Source organism: Pleurodeles waltl, chromosome 2_2 (assembly GCF_031143425.1).
Source record: "Pleurodeles waltl isolate 20211129_DDA chromosome 2_2, aPleWal1.hap1.20221129, whole genome shotgun sequence".
Taxonomy (NCBI): domain Eukaryota; kingdom Metazoa; phylum Chordata; class Amphibia; order Caudata; family Salamandridae; genus Pleurodeles; species Pleurodeles waltl.
In genome coordinates this window covers 271,631,427-271,650,362 of record NC_090439.1, presented here as the reverse complement: position 1 = coordinate 271,650,362, position 18,936 = coordinate 271,631,427, and positions in this window count along the sequence as shown.

Below are 18,936 nucleotides of genomic sequence, written 5' to 3'. Positions count from 1 at the left end.
CTAACAACAAGGGAGAGAGAGTGAAAAAGTAAAAAGAAACGGAGTTGATAATACAAAAAAACAAAAATTAAGGTAAATAGACCAACGAACTAGTGGTCAACATAGCGGCATTGTGTGGGTGGGACTTATGACTGATACTATAAGAAGGCACGGGAACATACTAGCATGAGAAGGAGGACCAAGCCCCGGGCGCACCAGCGCGCAGATAGGCAGGCATCCACCTACTTTATCCCTCCCTCTATTGGAGGTGTATAAGGTTGCTAGTCGTGTGCTTCTGTACTACCTCAGTCAGTGCATTTTGATTGTGTAAATATTCGTCTTCGGGCTCCCACTCGGGAAATTCCCCTTGGGTCAGCTTCTTGGGGTGTGCTACTCATCCCTTATTTCAACCTTGGGTGCTGTTGCCCTCTTACATAGACCATCCCAGTGCGAGACCAGGTCTTCCCATTCTGGGGCAATGGGAACCTGTTGGATTCCCTTAGCTTCATCTGCCCTCAGAACCTGCAGTTCGGCCCTGGACCATTTCAAAACGTCACCTTTCCAGTCAGTCTGTGAGGGGCTGCCCGGGGCCTTCCAGCCCTTCGCGATTAATCTTTTATAAAGTGCCAGGGCCAAGTCAAGGAATCTCCCTCTCATCCTCCCTTGCAGCGCAGCTGTCCTAAGACCCAGTAAGCACAGATCAGGTGTGGGCGACAATTCTATCCCTAGTAACTGGGCTAAAATGGCCATCGTCTCTCTCCAACCCGATTGAAGCTCCGGGCACCCCCACACCATATGATCAAAGTCAGCATCTCCCCCCCGACACCTCGGGCACGTCCTCTGGGTCCCCCTGTATATCTGGAACAGTCGATGTGGCGTCAGATATGTCCTATGAAGGTAGTTGTACTGAATGTACCTTAACCGTGTGTTACGCGAGACCACTCAGGGATAAGCCAGTGCTTTGTTCCATTCTGAGTCAGTTAATTCCCTCCCTATCGTGTTTCCCCACCCTTCTTTCAAGGATCGTAGAGGGTCCAGCAGGCCTCCACCTGGGCCCGGTATATCCTGGCGACCGCATGGGGTTCCGCCCCGATGTCAGTAATAGATGGAGCACCACGTGCGTAGCTGGCTCTGCGTTTATCGTATCCCAATGGCCTTTCAGGGTGTGTATTATCTTAGCGAAGAGTAAAAACTGACCCCGGGGGACCCCCTCCAACAGTATGTCAGCGAATCCCTTCACCACCCCCTCCTCAAAGAGTCCTCCCACTGTCTCAATCCCCGCGTCAGTCCAGTGGCCCAACCCCAGTTCTTCCGAGTCCTTCCCCCCGGGCCCCACCACCAGTGCCGCCAACGGCAGTGCTGGAGAATATGACGGGCCCACTCCTACTCTTTTCGTGCACTTTTTCCAGCATGCCAACACGATCTTTACCATTGTGCTGTTCTCAGGAAGGGCTATTTTCCTGCCTGCCATATGTGCCACTATCCTTGCCGTACCTATTACTCCCTGTGCAGTACAACGGTCTAGGTGTCCTTTGCCCACTTGCCAGCCGGCCACCCACTGTAGCTGGGCTGCCAGGTAGTATGCCTCAAAGTCAGGAGCGCCCAGACCGCCCATACGGGTTGGTCTACATAGGGTCGTCAAGGACGTTCGTCTGCGTCCGTCGTCCCACACTAGTTCCCTGAGCAGAGTATTCAGGTCGCGAAACCATGTCGGTGGGATCAGCAGTGGCAGGTTGGCGAAGTAATAGAGGAGTCGAGGGAGCATAATCATTTTGGCCAGTGCCACTCTGGCCATTATTGAAAGTTTTAGTGAACGCCAAAACCCAACCGAGGATTGTAGGGATCTGAGTACCTTACCTAGGTTACCGTCTCTGAGGTCACTCATCTCGTGAAATATTTGGATACCCAGGTACTTGAAGGTCCGTGGAGCCCAGCTCACATCCAGCGGGCACTCCCCCGGGTGCGCAGATCCCTGCCTCATGGGGAACACGTATGTCTTGCCGCGGTTAAGGCGTAGTCCCGAAACCTCCTCAAAGTCCTCTAACACCTCCAAGGCCCAGGGAAGACCGCTAGCTCCGTCCCTGAGGTAGATCAGGATGGCATCCGCATACAGGAAGACAATGTGCTCGTCCGGGCCCCATTCAATCCCCTTACCCACCCCCTCCCCCCACAGCTGGGCCGCCAGGGGTTCAAACGCTAATGCAAACAGCAGCGGGGACGGAGGGCACCCCTGTCGGGTTCCGCGAAACACTGGGTACGCGCCTGAGATTGTCCCGCCCGTCCTCACTCTAGCCATTGGAGATGAGTACAGCAGGTCCACCCATTTAACCCATTTCTCCCCAAGGCCCATTTTTAACATAGCTGCCCTCAGGTAATCCCACCTAATCGCGTCGAAAGCCTTCTCGAAATCCACCGCCAGCAAGACCCCAGCAGGGGGCTTCAACTCGTCGGGCATGTACAGGATAGAGAAAAGCCACCTGAGGTTCAGGGAGGTGCTGCGTCCAGGGATAAAACCATTCTGGTCAGGATGTATCAATGTGGTCATGAGGGGGAGCAGCCGGTTGGCCATGATCTTGCTAAGTATCTTAAAATCACTGTTTAGCATCGATAACGGGCAGTAGTCGGTCACGATGCTTCCCTATTGTTGGTTTTGGGGAGTGGCACTACCAGTGCCTCACGCAGAGTGTTAGGCAGTTCTCCACTATTCCACGCCTCCGTGTACATGTCCGCCAACTCAGGAATCAGCAGGGTTTTATATTTTTTGTAGAAATCCAGAGGGAGCCCGTCCGTACCGGGGGTCTTCCCAGAGGCCAGTTGTGTTATTGCCTCATCTATTTCTTCCATAGTCACTGGCCCCCCTAGGCTGTCTCTGTCCACCGGGTCTAGTACCGTTAGAGGGATCTGTATTAGGAAATCATCTAGAGACCGTGTCTCCAGTTCGTTAGGTCTTCTATACAGGTACGTATAATAATCCCTAAATGCGTCATTAATAGGGCCTGGGTTAAGTCTGCGGTTCCCCCCTCTGTCCAACACATTCGTGATAGGCTCCTTATCTCCGCTCGGGCGCACCAGCCATGCTAAGAGCTTCCCCGATCTGCCCTCCTCTGATTGTAGGGACGCTAGGTATCTTTGCATGTCATGGCATCTAAGCCGTTCCTCAGTTTGGGAGTGTTCTCTGCGGGCGCGGTCATATTGTTCATCACATTGTGTTGTTGTGCCTTGTCTCAGTTCCCCTTCGTGTATAATCTTCTCTAGGGTAGTTAGCTCCCTCTCCTGCCCAAGGCAGAAACCCCTCGTCACCACTTTAAGCGTCTCCCATTACACGGCCCTAGAAGAGGTGGATCCCTTGTTAGTCTCAATATGTTCTGTCAGGTGGCAACAAAGCGCTTCCCTGTACGCCTGATCCTCCAGTGCTGTAGGGGCCAACTTCCAAGAAGGTATAGGGGCTCTGTCCTGTGGTACCCTCAGTGTTAACAGTAGTGGGTTGTAATCTGATATTGTGCGGGCCAGGTACTCAGAGTGGGTCACGTCTCGAGCCAGTCCCGCAGTGCAGACTACCCTATCAATTCTGGTGTGTACCCGATGGAGGCCCGAGTAAAATGAGTAGTCCCTAATGTCCGGGTGTCGCGTCCGCCAGACATCCACTAAACCCCAGGTGCTCATCCACTCCACCAGCCTTTGAGCTATCTTAATTGATGTCACCCCTTGTAGCGGCGGGGTGGATCTGTCCATTTCTATGTCCAATACTGCGCTGAAGTCCCCACCTATTAGTACTTCCCCAGTGCGTTGTCGGTGAGGTGTCTTGATAGGCCTGTCATAAATGAAGTCTGGTCCTGATTAGGGGCATAAATGCAACCCAACACCAATGGGGTCCCATGCAGTTTCCCCTCCAATTTCACAAACCTACCTTCTTTGTCTATGTTGGAAGAGTCAACCGTTAGGGGGACACCCGCTCTAATCCAAATTAGTATGCCTCTTGCATAGGCTGAACATTCTGTGGCAAACACCTGCCCCCTCCATCTACGCCTTAGTTTCTCACCCTCCCCCGGTGCCAGGTGGGTCTCCTGTAGCATTGCTATCTGCACTTTCCTTCTTTTTAGGAAGGACAGGATTCTGTGTCTTTTGGCCGGAGTGCCCATCCCCCTGACATTTCAGGTTATGAAATTGTAGTCAGCCATTTTAATCCTGCACTCTGGTGAGAGCGGGCCCGGTGCACCCAGGGCACCGGCCGAAACCCCCGCACGCCCGCCCCCCTACAATGTACTGACGTCACCACCCATCTTGCCGACTGAACTCGTATCTGTAAACCCCAACTCCCCATCCCCAGGGCGCCTCCGGAACTGCAGGTGGCCCAGCAAACTGTGCAACAGTGCAACTTGTTCAAAAACATAACTGCTTTATTCGCCAGCCAAATCTGCAGGCGAAAGTCCAGTCTAGGGGGGTGGCCAGGTCCGGAGGGGCCACATGTTTACTCACGGTGTGCCAAGTCTCAAGGTGCTGTTACTGTTCTGGACTTTCAGAGTTTGTCTGCCGTTTGAGGTGTCACTCTCGGGGCACGGGCCAAGCTCCCCGAATCTCTGGCGGAGGACACCATCGTGTCGTCAGACTCCACCTCAGAGCCATCTTGGGGGAACGCCTCTCGGCCCATTCGGGCCGCCGCCTCGAGGGCTGCCTTCCTGCCTGTTTCTCTTTGCGTTTGTGTTGGCGCTAGCTGAGGGCGATCCCTGGGTCTCTTCCCCCTCAGGACTCGACGGGGCCTTCCCGTACTGGATGTCTCACAAGCGGATTGATCCGTGTGGGACCCGTGCCTCTCGAGCCACTCCCATGCCTCCTCTGGGGATTGGAAAAATGTGGATTTCCCATCCACGATCACTCTTAGTTGTGCTGGGAATAGCAACGAGTACTGGATCCCTTCGTCTCGCAAGGCTCTTTTTACCGCTAAAAATGAGGCTTGTTTGTTTTGGACTTCTAGCGTAAAGTCTGGGAACAGTGTCACTTCTCCGTTTGCCACTGTGAACGGGCCCGTCTCTCTGGCTTTCTGTAGAAGGATATCCCTGTCTCTATAGTGTAGGAGCTTAGCGATTACTGCACGGGGAGGCCTGCCAGGGGCAAGGGGCCTCGCAGGCACTCGGTGCGCTCGTTCCAGCGTGTAGGAAGGAGTCAGGCATCCAGGTGCGACCACCGTGCTGAGCCACTTCTCCAGAAATTCCACCATGTTCTTCCCCTCCGACCCCTCCGGAAGGCCCACCACTCGCACATTGTTCCTTCTGTTTCTTCCCTCTGCATCTTCAGCCCATTGTTCGAGTCTTGTCACTCTGTCAGTCAGGGAAGCTACCTCCGCCGTCGTGTCTTTCTGTCTTGGCGCGATGTCTGCCAGTGAAGCTTCTGTCGTTTTGACTCTGTCCACCAGCTTATGGTGTTCCACCCTCATGAGGCCCACTTCAATTGCCACTTGGTTGATGTTGCGCTGCAATGTCGACTTTGTGTCCTCTATTGCTCCCAGTATCTCGTCTAGGGTGTCTTGTACTTTGGTTTGTGACTGACTCTGTGCATCTGCCTCTTCGCCCCCAGCAGGAGCCACGTGGTCCATGGCTCTGTTCTTGTGGCGGCACTTGGGGGGCATCAGACCGGCAGGGAGGTGTACCACGGTGGGCACGGCAAGCGGTCCGGGCTTCTTCGTGTGTTCTGCTTTTGGTCTGTACCTCCGCTTTGGTCTCCAAAGGTTTAATTCCTGTTCGCAGATATCCCCAGACTGGGCTCCAAGCGCCCCGCCGGCCAGCTCCGGCATCCAGTCGCGGTGACGGTGGGTTTCGCGCCCCTCTACGGTTGCTAGTTGTCACCCCCTTCGATGGCGGGTCCCTCGCTCATTCCTCTTGCCGGGCTTATCCTTTTGGCAAGCAGGATCGGGCGCACGCCTCAGCCTCTGTTCGGCCGTCTCCCTGTGCAGGGCATTCGTCCGTTCCCCAGCGATTCGTCCTTTGCTGTAGTCTTTTCTTGGTTCGTGGCCATTGGCCCCATTCAGGGGTCGGTGGAGTTCCCAGGCGTTCAGCCGCTTTCTTAGTGTCTCAATTTGGGCAGGGGCTTTCTCCTACTTTGTTGAGTGGGCCCTTTCAAAGCAGAACTTATGTGGCCCGGCCCCCCTTCGGGAGACCTCTTAATTAGCCCCCATGAGAGCTGGGGTGGCGCGGGTTCAATTTTGCTCTCCAAACCTCCGATCGGGCCCAGTGCGTCTAGCTCCAAAGGGGGCTGGAAGCCCAGGACCGTGTCTGCTTCCCTGCCTCCAGTTAGGCATTGTTCTTAGGGGCGGCGCCACCACACGTGGGCCCCCCGTTCCGATCCCAGGACGGCCCGCCGCTTCACGCAATGCCGCGGTCTCCCAAAGGGGGGTAGGCCGCAAGCCTCCTCCCGCGTCGGGCGGCCCGCCTCTGTCCCTCGCTCACCTCCGTCCCACGGCGACGGATTGATCGCGCCGGCAACCTGTCAGCAGTCCGCTGCCCGTGCTCCGGTGAGAAACAGCCCGGGCTGGCGTGCTCAACAGGATTTTTGCCACCGGCCCCTCCGGAGCTCGAGAATTAGACATGCGCCATGCTCGCCACTTTGGCCACGCCCCCTTGATTCTCTGTAGTTGACTCACATATTGCCTTGTCTGTGGTAATTCTCCTGATCCTTAAGAACTGGGAATAGGGGAGATGACGTTTTAAAGGAAGATGATGGAAAATTTTGAATATTTTCATGCTCAAACTTGTTCTGTTGAGATCAATCCAGACATTCAGGAATGCAATGTACTTTTTGCTGATACTCTGAATAAAACCGAATCCTTCGGGTTTTTGCATTTATAGGTGTTATATTTTCTTCCAAGCTCTCTCTGGTATTCCTCCAAACCAAAAAAGAATTGTCAATATAACGAAATTACACCACCAAATTGTCATTCTAAGACGATTCTGAAAAAATATGATCATCCTCAAATTTCATCATGGAAGTACTGGCATACCACAGAATCACCTGAAAATCCCATAGACGTACCTGACTTCCGCAAGTAGAATCTGCCATCCCATGTAAAATAACTGTGATAGAGACAGAAAACAGAAATGAATGAACCAAAAAGTAAATCATGCAACAGTAACGCAGAACAACCAAATTATATTCAAAAACTAGTGTTTTTTATAACTATGATTAAGATCACTGATTTGATTGTGCTCCATTGTTCCCAAATCATAAGCAAATCATAAGCATCACAATCCTCCCTTCTGGAGTTCAGTGGATTCACCAGTGTTACCCTTTGAGAGGGTTATGGCTTGCATCCTCCTACCAAACGAGTGACTTTCACTAAGCTGCTCATGATTGCAACAATGATCGTGAACCGATGTTCACAAAGGTTATGACTGCATTTGTCTCGTATACAAAACAATACATTTATTTTATCATATAAGAGGAGACCTGAATGCTAATCAGCCTGCATCAAGTTCCTAATATCGACCTGTCCTCTGTGCGAATATCAGCTACCACTATGACGTGAAAGTATGTTTGCAATGGCAAGTGTGGATTTACCTTTCTTAGCTGTGCATCTACTTAGATTTTTTTGAATGTTCTAGTGGGATTGAACGTTTTAATGATTTCTCTAAAGACTGTGTCTTATTTTGAGTTTTCATCCACACAAGTTCTCGACATTATAAACACCAACACCATCATTGCAGTCAATACGATTATCATAATGAGAAGGAAATGCAGGTTAACCCCTACTTTCCTTTATAGATGTTCCATTGATGATTACCAGCCTTTAGTTTAAAACTGCACCTTCTCTAAGGTGATCATGTGAACACCACCAGTCTTGATGAGGTTGACGTCTAAACATATCTGGTATTTTTACAGCTGACTATTCTCTTCCTGACATTTTTAGTGAAGTTGAGCAATATCCAGATTTCAGCCTCGACGCCCATCGGCCCAGCAACATTCATCTTTAGCTGACATCTGTTGAGAATTTTTCAATAACTTAATGGTTATAAAGCATGCGAGGAGGGGGGATAATAGAGAGATTATGACATAAAAATGCTAAAGCCCTTGTGGGGGAACTGCTGCACATAAAGTTTTGATTTGGTAATTCAAAGTAATGCAGTTTGTAGTCCTCTGGAGACAGGGCAATAATGGCGCACAATATGCTCTTAAACACTGATGCATAACACATTGCGCCTGAGCCAAGAGCCGCTGTACAATATCACTCCAGAGAACCGGGAAGAAATCCACTTCAGAGGAAGCTATTAACAGAGATTTAAGTCCACCAGTGTCGGACATGTTTATTTGCTTTCCCTATTGTCATTTTTAATTTATCCACTGTGTTTATGAGTTGTGTTTTATCGCACGCTATTAAAAATAAACACTTCATTGCTCCCCCTGGTTTTTGAAAAATCGGAGCACTGTGAGCCTGCTCTCTTTGGATGAATTCGCCGCTTTCTGGGTGCATTTAAAGGGCCTCTTCAATCTGTTCTTACAATATTGATTTTTTGTACACTCTTTTCCTGACACAGGTGAAAAAAGGCAAATCAAGTTTGAAACAGTTCTATGCAATCCTAAAAAGCAGCTACTTGAGCTCCAATTTACAAAAGCAAGTGGAAGGTGCCATCCATAAGTTAATTACTCGCATGGGTGTAATTTATACGTCATGTGGTTCTTTACAAAGCTTTCTTACTCAAAGAAGTGTAACTTCAAAACAGAAAAGTAGAGTGTTCACAAGCAAAATGTTTGCATCTTTTCTCCTAACGTAAAATGTGCGTGGTTTAGCCTCTGCGTAAAATCAAAATAGAAACATTTTTATTTTCACCACTGAAATATATTTTCTCTGCTCCTAACCCGAATTCGAGTCCCTTGACTACTCGTATCTCCTATTAACTTCCACAAAATATTTTCCAATGACAATGAGAAATTTCAGAGATGCTAGAACTTTAACACGATGGGCTGCATGTTAACCTCGCTACCATAGATCAATTAAATGTTGTTACAAATATAGGGATTTTATTATATGCTTATCTTCATGATTTCTTGACTGAAGGTTTGCAGCAAACAAGAAACAGAATAGTCAACCAATAAAACAGTTAAAAAATGTTATCAAAATGTTTAATTACTGCAGTTAAATAAAGGCCATGACCCCTTGTGGGTCAATCTGCTATTTTCAACAGACCTAAGTCTACCCCACTGGAGCAAAACTGACATTGGTAATAATGTCAAACAAGAGCAGCGCTGAGGCAGAGAGAGTTACATATGATTCAAGCTCTCAGACATAAATTAGGCACAAATGTACACACATTCCCTGTTCTGTAGGGGCAGCAGTGGTTAAAACATTACTTTTTTGCTTTTAGTCAAATCTGTACTTCCTTTCCTGATACAGAGAGAGATTTTATTTGCACAGAATGCTGCTAAATTATTTTCCAGAACTAAACTTACCAGGATAATTGTTTTGCCAAAATCGTGCTGTATTTAGAAATTTGCATAATTTTGAATATTAAATTGTGCCTGCATTTTTATTCACATAATATTTTTACCTGTTATGTATCATTCATAAATAGTCACACGGTATGCACCCTTGGCACATTTTACAATTTAAACAACAAAAAAGATGTAGATTCCAAATGTATAGTCTTTATGGGACAAGGGAAAAATATATTTTTGTGATAGTGCCTTCTGAGTAAGTTGTGGATGGATGGAAGGTTATGGGCTAGAATTATCTCTCGAGGCAAAACCTGAGAAGTTGAAAAATCATTCCCGGTGCTCCAATTTACTTATAGCTGGTATCCCAGAGGACTGTGAAGGTAAGCAAGTTGCTCAATGGGTCGACTCTTTCATTCGATTCCAGGTTATTCCAAATTTTTCAGGGGATCACTCGATAACCAGGACCCATCGCGTACCAGCTCATTGCCCTCTAAATGCTAAGGCCCATATTTATACTTTTTTTGGGCCGCATTTATGTCGTTTTTTGACAGACAAGCAGAGCAAACTAACAAAATATAATTGTATTATGTACGTTTGTGCAGCTTTTGCATCAAAAAGTGACACAAATGCGGCGCAAAAAAAGTATAAATATGGGCCTAAGTTTCCACATACTATTTTGGTCAACTTCATGAACTACTGGATTAAGGAAAGGGTGCTGACAGAGGCCATGAGGCAAAATCAATTTTTCACACCAGAGATCCCCCAATGTTGTACTTTCTCCAATATGACTGCTTCAGCTCCTTGTGAGAGGAAAGACCTTGCGAAATTGATGCATCTGTTTAAACATCTGTTTAAAGTCCAAGGCCTGCAAGCATCCATTGTGCAGCAATCTAAACTGAAAGTTTGGCCCAGCGGCACTTTCATCTATTCACAAATCTGGCAGAGGCTCAGCAGTTTCTCCATGACATTTCTGAAAAGTCAAATAAGTCAAATGTTTAGCTTTTTTATGCTGTTTAGCTTGAGGTTCATCTGACTAGTCCCTCATGGAGTATCATGCTTATGGGGGCAAGAAGACAAAAAAAGAGGAAAAAATGAATGAAAAATGAATGTTTATTGTAATTGTGGTTTGTGGGGGGCGGGGCCATCACAGGGTGTACAGTCATGGCACCCATTCTAAGGTTTCATATGTCAGGAGTGGTAATGCAGGAAATTCCCTACCTGTGAGGGTGATCTTTTTTAATTGTTTTCTTTTGCCATTAAAGTTTGGGTGGGTCTATCCTTTTTGGAATGGTGGGGTGGGTTGTGGTGTGGGGAAGGGGGATTTTACACAATGTACAAAGAGCACTTCTGAGAGCAGATTTCTACTTTTATTTTTATTTCCGGATATATGTCTGTGTAAGGTCATTTCTGTAATGTCTCTAATTGGGTGTAACAATTCTTTTTGGGCTGACACCAGCTAATAACAATGGGGTGTGAAATCAAGTTTGTTACCTGTAACATTAATGATATGTCAAACAAATGGAAATATTTGGGAGTGTTATGCTGGCTAGGTGATTTTCGACCGGATGCTATATATCTTCAGGAAACCTATTTGAAGATGAATAGCCCTAGAATTCATATACCAAAAAGCTGTGGGCAAACGTTTTATGCTTCTGCAGGTTTAGCCGTAAGAGGAGTGGCAATTCTACTTGATAAAGTTCATGATTGGCAGGTCTGTGATGTGATTTAGGACCCCCAGGTAAGGAGGTTAAGGTTGGTTTTAGTGGGCGATTTAAACTTTATTCAAGATTCAGGCCCCCAATACAAGTTTGCACGCTACACACACAACACCCCCCCACCCACAACACAACCAGTATGTCCTGTCAGAAGCACCCACGTTTCACAGATGATGTGTTGAGGGTCATGGTAGATGAAATCGTCAGGGTAGAGCCACAACTGTGCGGAGCTCAGGTCCAGCAAAACTTGATGGGCAGGAAAATGGAGTTATGGCAGAGGATCATTGACAGGGTCAACTCAGTGGGCACCCATCCACGCACAAGGGAGGACATCAGGAAGAAGTGGAACGACCTATGGTGTAAGGTGCGTTCCATGGCATCTAGGCACCAGATTTCCATCAACAAGTCTGGCAGTGGGCCCCCACCTCTTCCCCCTGAGTTCACATCGTGGAAGGAGAAGGTCTTGGACATCATCCATCCTGAGGGCCTGACTGGAATCATTGGATGACTCGACTCTGGTAAGCCAACAACACACCCCAGGCACCAAATGATCCTGGACATTATGTGTCCCCACCATCCATCACTCCGTAATCCACCCCATCTCACACTTCTGCATCTCCCTTTCACCCCACACGCCTCCCTTGCATTCCACCCTACCTCACTGTCACTATACCCACATAGTCCCTCCCTCATGCACAGATACCAATCACAATGCAAGCACAGCAACTCCCACAATGCATCACTCCCTACACATCACAAAATCACAGTCCCACTTCACAGTGGAATATCTGCACGAAAAACCATAGCACATGCCACACCAACTGGATGCTTGCACTGCGCACCAACACATGGCAATGACAACAATGCCACCCACAATCCACAAACCACAATAGAAAATAGATACAATGCCATCGCACATACATGCAATGTCTGCAGTGCTGCAGCTGTCATTGCCATCACTGGGAAGCAAGTCAAGCTACCCCATGCATCAAACGATGATAGGAACACTTACATCTCCACAATGTAACACCTTCCGTTTCCATCCACAGGTCCTGCTGCCACTGCCACTGCCACCTTGCAGCTGATACCAGAGACAGACATTCCTCCTCAGGATGAAGGCCCCAGTGGATGCCTGGAAATTCTCAACTTGCCTGGCCCCTCTGAGACAACTGATCAGTCCACCACCATAAGCCCCGCCCTGGACACATCAGAGTCCCCCACCTATGTGGCTACCCCAGCATAGCCAACCCTTCATCCCCAAACCTGTGTCCAAGGACAGGTCAATCAGCAGTGTGCCCCACAGTACAGGGACCAGAGTCAAGCCCACACACCCAAGGGGATGAAGGTCCTGGTGCAACTGGGAGTGGGCACACTGTACCAGGGGCACAGGCACAGGGGGGCAGGGGCACTGGAAGGGCACCTGGGGGCCAAAGGATGGGGCAGCCATAACAAATGACTTGCCAGGAGGCCATCACTCAAGTCCTGGGAGCATACCACCAGTCTCAGGACACTATGGGCAAGATCCTCACAACCGTCCAAGAGAACCAGAAGCTGCAGAGGGATTACCACCAGGTGGCCATGCAGCAGTGGCAGACCCTGAGTGCCACCATGGCATCAATTGCAGGGGTACTGAAGGAACTGACCACGATCCTGCATGCATCCTCCACCCACCAGTAGGCCCCTTCCACTAGCCACATTCCAACAGAGCCCTCCACTTCTGTGGCAGCTAATGTAATGAAGGCCTTGTCAGAGGAACTGCCAACCACCAGCACCCCTACCCTGTAGTTGAGGAACCCACATGTAAGAGAAAACATCCATCCAGACATCCTGCAGGACCCGATTCCAAGACTAAGACCATTGAGAGGAAGTGACCTTCACTTGAGCATTCTCCCTTGTCTGCCACTGACCCACCCTGTTGACTGTCTGCGGTTATGACTTCATTTTCCCATGGCCCCTTGTATACTGGACCTGTACTACCTAGGGCTGGGGCAACTGCTTTGATGATAACACCCACCATGACTTCCCATCTTCACCCATTGCACTTGTGAATAACATTAAACACCTTTGAGCACAGCCACGGCCTATGTGTCTTTATTGTGACAAGTGAGATCTTCTGGTGTATAACATGTCATTACAGTCAAACCATTGTCCTGCACATGTCTGTGAGATAGACAGAAGGGTGAGCAATATGCAGCAAAGTAGATGGTAGAGTAGACATATTCTGGATAGATGTGTCAAGGGAGCCACCAGGAAAGACAGGTACCAGAGTTGCACCACACGAATGCCCTGCATATAGACCGAGACAGGGACAACTATCACGATAGGAGTCAGTGTAGGCCACTAATTACACATGCTGTACAATGTCACAATACCTAGTGTGATTTGGCAGGTGGAATCACAAACCATATGCCCATGTCAGATCTACATTTCCAGGACATCCATACCCAATGGTACTTTCCCTCACAACTGACAAAACTCAACTAAAGGCATGTTCCACAGTTAGTAACAGGTGGGTCACACATTCTCCCATTGTGGACTTTGAGGATTGATAGCAATAATGATGACACCTCTATCTTTGGCACTACAATTGCAGTTGACAAAGCAATACAGGGAACATAGCACATGGACAAGAATTTGCATTAGTGGTGCTACACAACAGCAGAGTGAAAATAGCACTCACATTTGAACAGTAATACCTCCTCTAATGGGGAAAATGTACCCCCCCACCAAAGCCACCCAGACAGAGAGCTGCACTCAACACCTCCACTGATGACAAACACCAGGAGGAGCTATCTCACAAGGCAGACAGGAGTACAGGTCACATACAGAACACTTGACACATACCTGTTTCTCATGGGAAGGATTGTTGAATTAACTCAGCTCTTGAGTCAGCTGCATCCTTCATCTTCCTCCTCATCACTCACTATTTCCCCTTCATCAGCCACTAGTCCAGCTGCCACCTCCTCAACATCCAGCAATGGGATGTGACACCTCAGTGCTAGATTGTGTAGCATGCAGCAGGCAACAACAATCTGGCAGACTTTAAGAGGTTTGTAGAGTAGGGCACCTCTGGAGGCATGTAGGCAGTGGAATCTGGCCTTCAGTAGTCCAAAGGTCCCCTTGATGACACCCCTCGTCCTACCATGGGCCTAATTGAAATGGTTTTCACCATCTATTGTCGGATATCTCACAGGTGTCAGCAGCCAGGAAAGGTTAGGGTACCCACAGCCGTCTGTGTGCACAAAGGTAGGACACACCTCAATACCGGTGGGGACACAGGGCACATTGTGAACAGAGGTGAGATTGCAGGGGTACACATACAATGAACACAAACTGATGAGCCAGGCCCAGTCTTTCTGTAGTTGTGGCATCATGCGTGGGAGGTTGCTATTCCCCAGAATGTATGGGTCAAGTACAGAACCAGGGAACTTGGCCGTAACCTGTGAGATATATTGGTCAGCGAGACACACCACCTGCACATTTATGGAATAAAAGTTTTTCCGGTTCCTGTACACTTGTTCATTTATCCTGGGTAGAACTAAGGCAATGTGGGTGCCATATTTGGCCCCATCACATGAGGGACATGTGCCAAATTGTAGAAGGCAGCCTTAACAGTGGCCAAATCTGCACATTGAGGGAACCTGATGTAGCAGCGCAGATGTTTGAGCAAAGCACACAGTACATCCTTCAACACATAGCTGAACATCGGCTCTGACATCCTTGCTGCCAAGTCCACTGTCATCTGAAACAAGCCTGAGGCAAGGAAGCGGAGAACTGACAACACCAGTACTAGGAGAGGGATGGCAGGCAAAAGATCAAGCTCCAACTGGCTACACAGTTCCATGGTGGTCTGACGGTTCAGACAATATGTCTGTATGACATGCCTCTCTTCCAGGATGGTCATGTCGAATGGGGCCGGTACACAGGGACATGTCTCATCATCACCATTGCACCATATTTGGGAATAGGAGAGAGGAGAAGACATATGTTGATGTATGCAATGTGTGGACATTGTCAATCTATGCAGTAGTCACTCTATATCATCCATGATGCACCTAAACTTCAACTCCTATAGACCTATTGGATGTAAAATGATAGCCGCTTGTCATGCATGCCCAGGACAGTTGGAAGTGACCTCATTCTCCCGGCGTTAGACGTCATGGCGGTAGGTGATCTAACGGCAGTGCAACTCCTCATTGGATAACATTGTTGCCTATGGGAGACTGGGGTCAATGGTGATCACCGCTGGTGGTGATGGTCATGTACCCAGCGGGTATGACCACCAATTCCTGTTACATAGCTCACTTGACTCCTGACACTCATGCAAGCAAGAACTCCACTGCGTGTGCTGCTGTGTTCTAACTCTGGAAGCCAATATGCCACATCCTGCAGGAGATAGGGCTCCAGCCTTCCCCCAGGAGGAGCTGGAAAAGCTTGTGGAAGGGGTTGTACCCCTGTATGGACAGTTGCATGGGGCACCAGAGCAGCAGGTGAGTCTTATGTCACTGTCCTGTGTAATTGTGATGTGTGTGAGGATGAAAGGCATTGGGATGAGGCAGATGGAGTGGAAGCATGGAGATTGATGAGGAGTCTGAGCTTTGGTGGTGTGATGACATATGAGTGTGGCCATGAAATGAGTCTGATGGGTGATGTCCACTGCTGACCTTGTAATGCCACTCTACATGACATTGTCCTTCTGTCTGTGTCTCCTATGCAGCTCAGCACCCATCAAAAGATGGGGATTTGGCGTGCAATCACCAAGCAAGTGCAGACCCTGGGGGTCCATGCCCGATGGAGCACCCACTGCAGAAAGAGGTGGGAGGACGTGAGATGCTGAGCCTGGGAGACTGCAGAGTCCCAGCTGGGGACATCATCCCAACGAGGGAGGGGTGCCCGTCGAACCCTGACCACCCTAATGGCCCATATTTTGGCACTGGCCTACTCTGAGGTGGATGGACGCTTGAGGGCAGCACAGCAGCCACAAGGGGGTAAGTACACACTGACACCTCTATAATGGTATGCCTGTATGGCTTTGGGTCAACCACAGGGGAAAGATATACCATTGGTCATTGTCAGTTGAATGCCAAGTGTAAGTATCAGCCACCCTAGCAGGATTGGTCAAAGATGTGTGCCCATACCATGCAGACAGTGACTTATGAGGGCACTTCATTCAAATTTGGGATTTGTGTAGTCACCCACAACAAGGTTTTAAGAGCCCAGCATCTACCATCAGCATTAGTACAAGTGAGGTGTCAGGGCATTGCTATTAGTATCAGTCTACCACTGTGACAGAGCTAATTACAGTTCTTATTCAGCTGCCATGTACTGTATGTGTAGATAGGCACAGTGGGCCCATAAATCACTATGCTATTTGTCATTGGAAAAGTGGGCATGTCATTGGATTAGTGGGCTTGCTACCTACCCATGCAGGATTCTGTTGAGTTAGGAATACAGGGAATGTCTCCATGCACGACCATGATGATGTGCCTGGCACTGGCCATGTGTGACAAGGATGACCCTCATCAAGTACATGGGTGTTACTGTACCACCACTAGCAGTTTTCTTTGGCTTTGCTGTAGTTTCCCCCACGGTGACCTACTGTTGCAAGTAGCATGTATAGGTGAGGGCATGCCCTGCCATGGTATAGCAGCAGATGATGATGTTGTTACTCTGTGTGTATGTATGGTTGGCATTGACCCATTGCTCCCTGTCTTTCTCTGCCAACCTCCCTCTCTCTCCACCTCTGTCTTTGTGTGCATCAGTATGATCAGGTGAAGGACAAGGGGCACCGGTGATTGGGGAAGCCGCAGCCCACAAAACCCAGAAGGCAGATACCAGCGGAGCCGAGGGGACCAGTGAGACAGAGGCCCAGGGGAGTGCCACGATTGAGACAGCATTGACGACAACATCTTCAGATTCCTCCTCCGATGGATGCTCCCTGATGGTGGAGGACCCATCTGGGACCATCCCAGCACCATCCTTGTCCACCACCCCCTTACCAGCACTGCCCTCCCTGGAGCTCCCTTTCCAGTTGCCCATGCCCACTTACCCAGGAGGGTGGGCATTTCCTTCGCCGCAGGCACCTCTGCCCCGCCCCAGTCAGTCCTGCACCCTCAATGAGGAGGCTATTGACCTCCCGAGGTCCATCTCTGTGGGACAGTCAACCATTGTGAATGCCATCCAGGGACTGGCATCACAGATGCAGCAGTCCAATGTCTACCTGGAAGTGATTCATGATGCCCTGGCTGCCCTGCATAGATCGTTTCAGGCTCTGGCCTCCTGATTGATGGCAGCCAGTGTCCCTTCTTCTTCCATCCCCCTCCAACTACCTTTTCCAACTCCCACAGCCCTCTGCCCTCACCCATCCAAGGCACACCTTCTTACCAACATAAATACCCATCAACAGGCATGGAAGGCAAGGACAAAAAAAGCACCACAAAAGACACCACCGCCATGCACACACACAAGACACATACAGACACAACAACATCCACTCCCTACACTATATCCCCTACCACCTCCCATCTCACAGACACCAGACCACTCATTCCTGCAGTCACCACATCATCATTCCTAGATCCTGCCACAAGTGGCCTCATTCCCACCATCATCACAATAGCAGACCCCCATAAATGCATCTCATACACCACATGCACACTCAGCACAACTGTCAACACCCCCACATGCAGCACATCCACCATACCTGCAGACACCACCACAACATACATTCACACATCCACCCTGCCATCTCCCTGCATCTCTTCCCCCACTGCACCTAAACACCCGCACTCACACACCCAACAGTCACACAGCACACACATGACCTCCATTCTCGCACCTGCACCCAAGGCACCTCACAGTATACACCTCACAACTACTCTCTCTCCCTCCACTCCCAAACATCTCTCCCATGTCCAGCCTTGTACCACTAAAAACATTTCCTGCATGCGTTTTCCCTGTTCCCTCTCACTGACCCAGTCCCTGTCCCCCTGCAAGCACCCTGTTCCCCTCCCCAAACCCCTGCTTTCCACCTCTCAGTCCTCCCATGGTCAACCTGGTACTAGCCATGCCCCTCCTCCACCTAAGACTTCTAGCCCCACAAAGCCCAAGGTCACCCCTCCGAAACCAAAATCCAAGCCCACTCCCCCAAAATCAAAGCCCAAACCGAAACCCCCTGAACCCAAACCAAAGGAACCCCCCTCCAAACCCAAAACCTAAGGACCCCCCTCAAAACCCAAACCCCCACCTCAGCCCCCCATCACCCCTGAGGTGCCTGCATGCCCCATTGGTGTCCCTGCCATGTGGAGGCCACTTTGCAGTCAGGAGTCAAGCTGGGGCCATGGACATTGCCCTGTGTGCCTGGGCACACGTCCAAGTTGGACAGGCCAGTAGGCCTCTGTTGTTCATAGTTGCCATATTTAATGAGATTTCACTTTAATATATCTACACCAGGGACCCCTAGGTGTCAAGGATTACATACTTGTCCTGGCTTTCCTTCCACATGTATGTGTTGCATATTTATGATTTGTTGTGTGCGATTTCTGTGTGAGTGTGTGTGGTGTGTGTGTGTGTGTTGGTATGGGTGTTTGTTTGCATGTGTGTGTGGCGGCCGCTAACCATGACGGCTGTGTGTGTTGTGTGTGGGTGTGTACTAATGGCCTTCCCTCCAGTGTGTGCTAGGCAGGTGTAGTTACCATTAGTGTCTTAGTCGCTGGTTGTGGAGGTGTTTCAAAAGCAGGAGCATCTGGAAGACTTCCACTTTGGGTTCCATGGAGGCTGTCCACATGCCTGTGTTCCTGAAGGTGGGTATCCCCTTTTATGT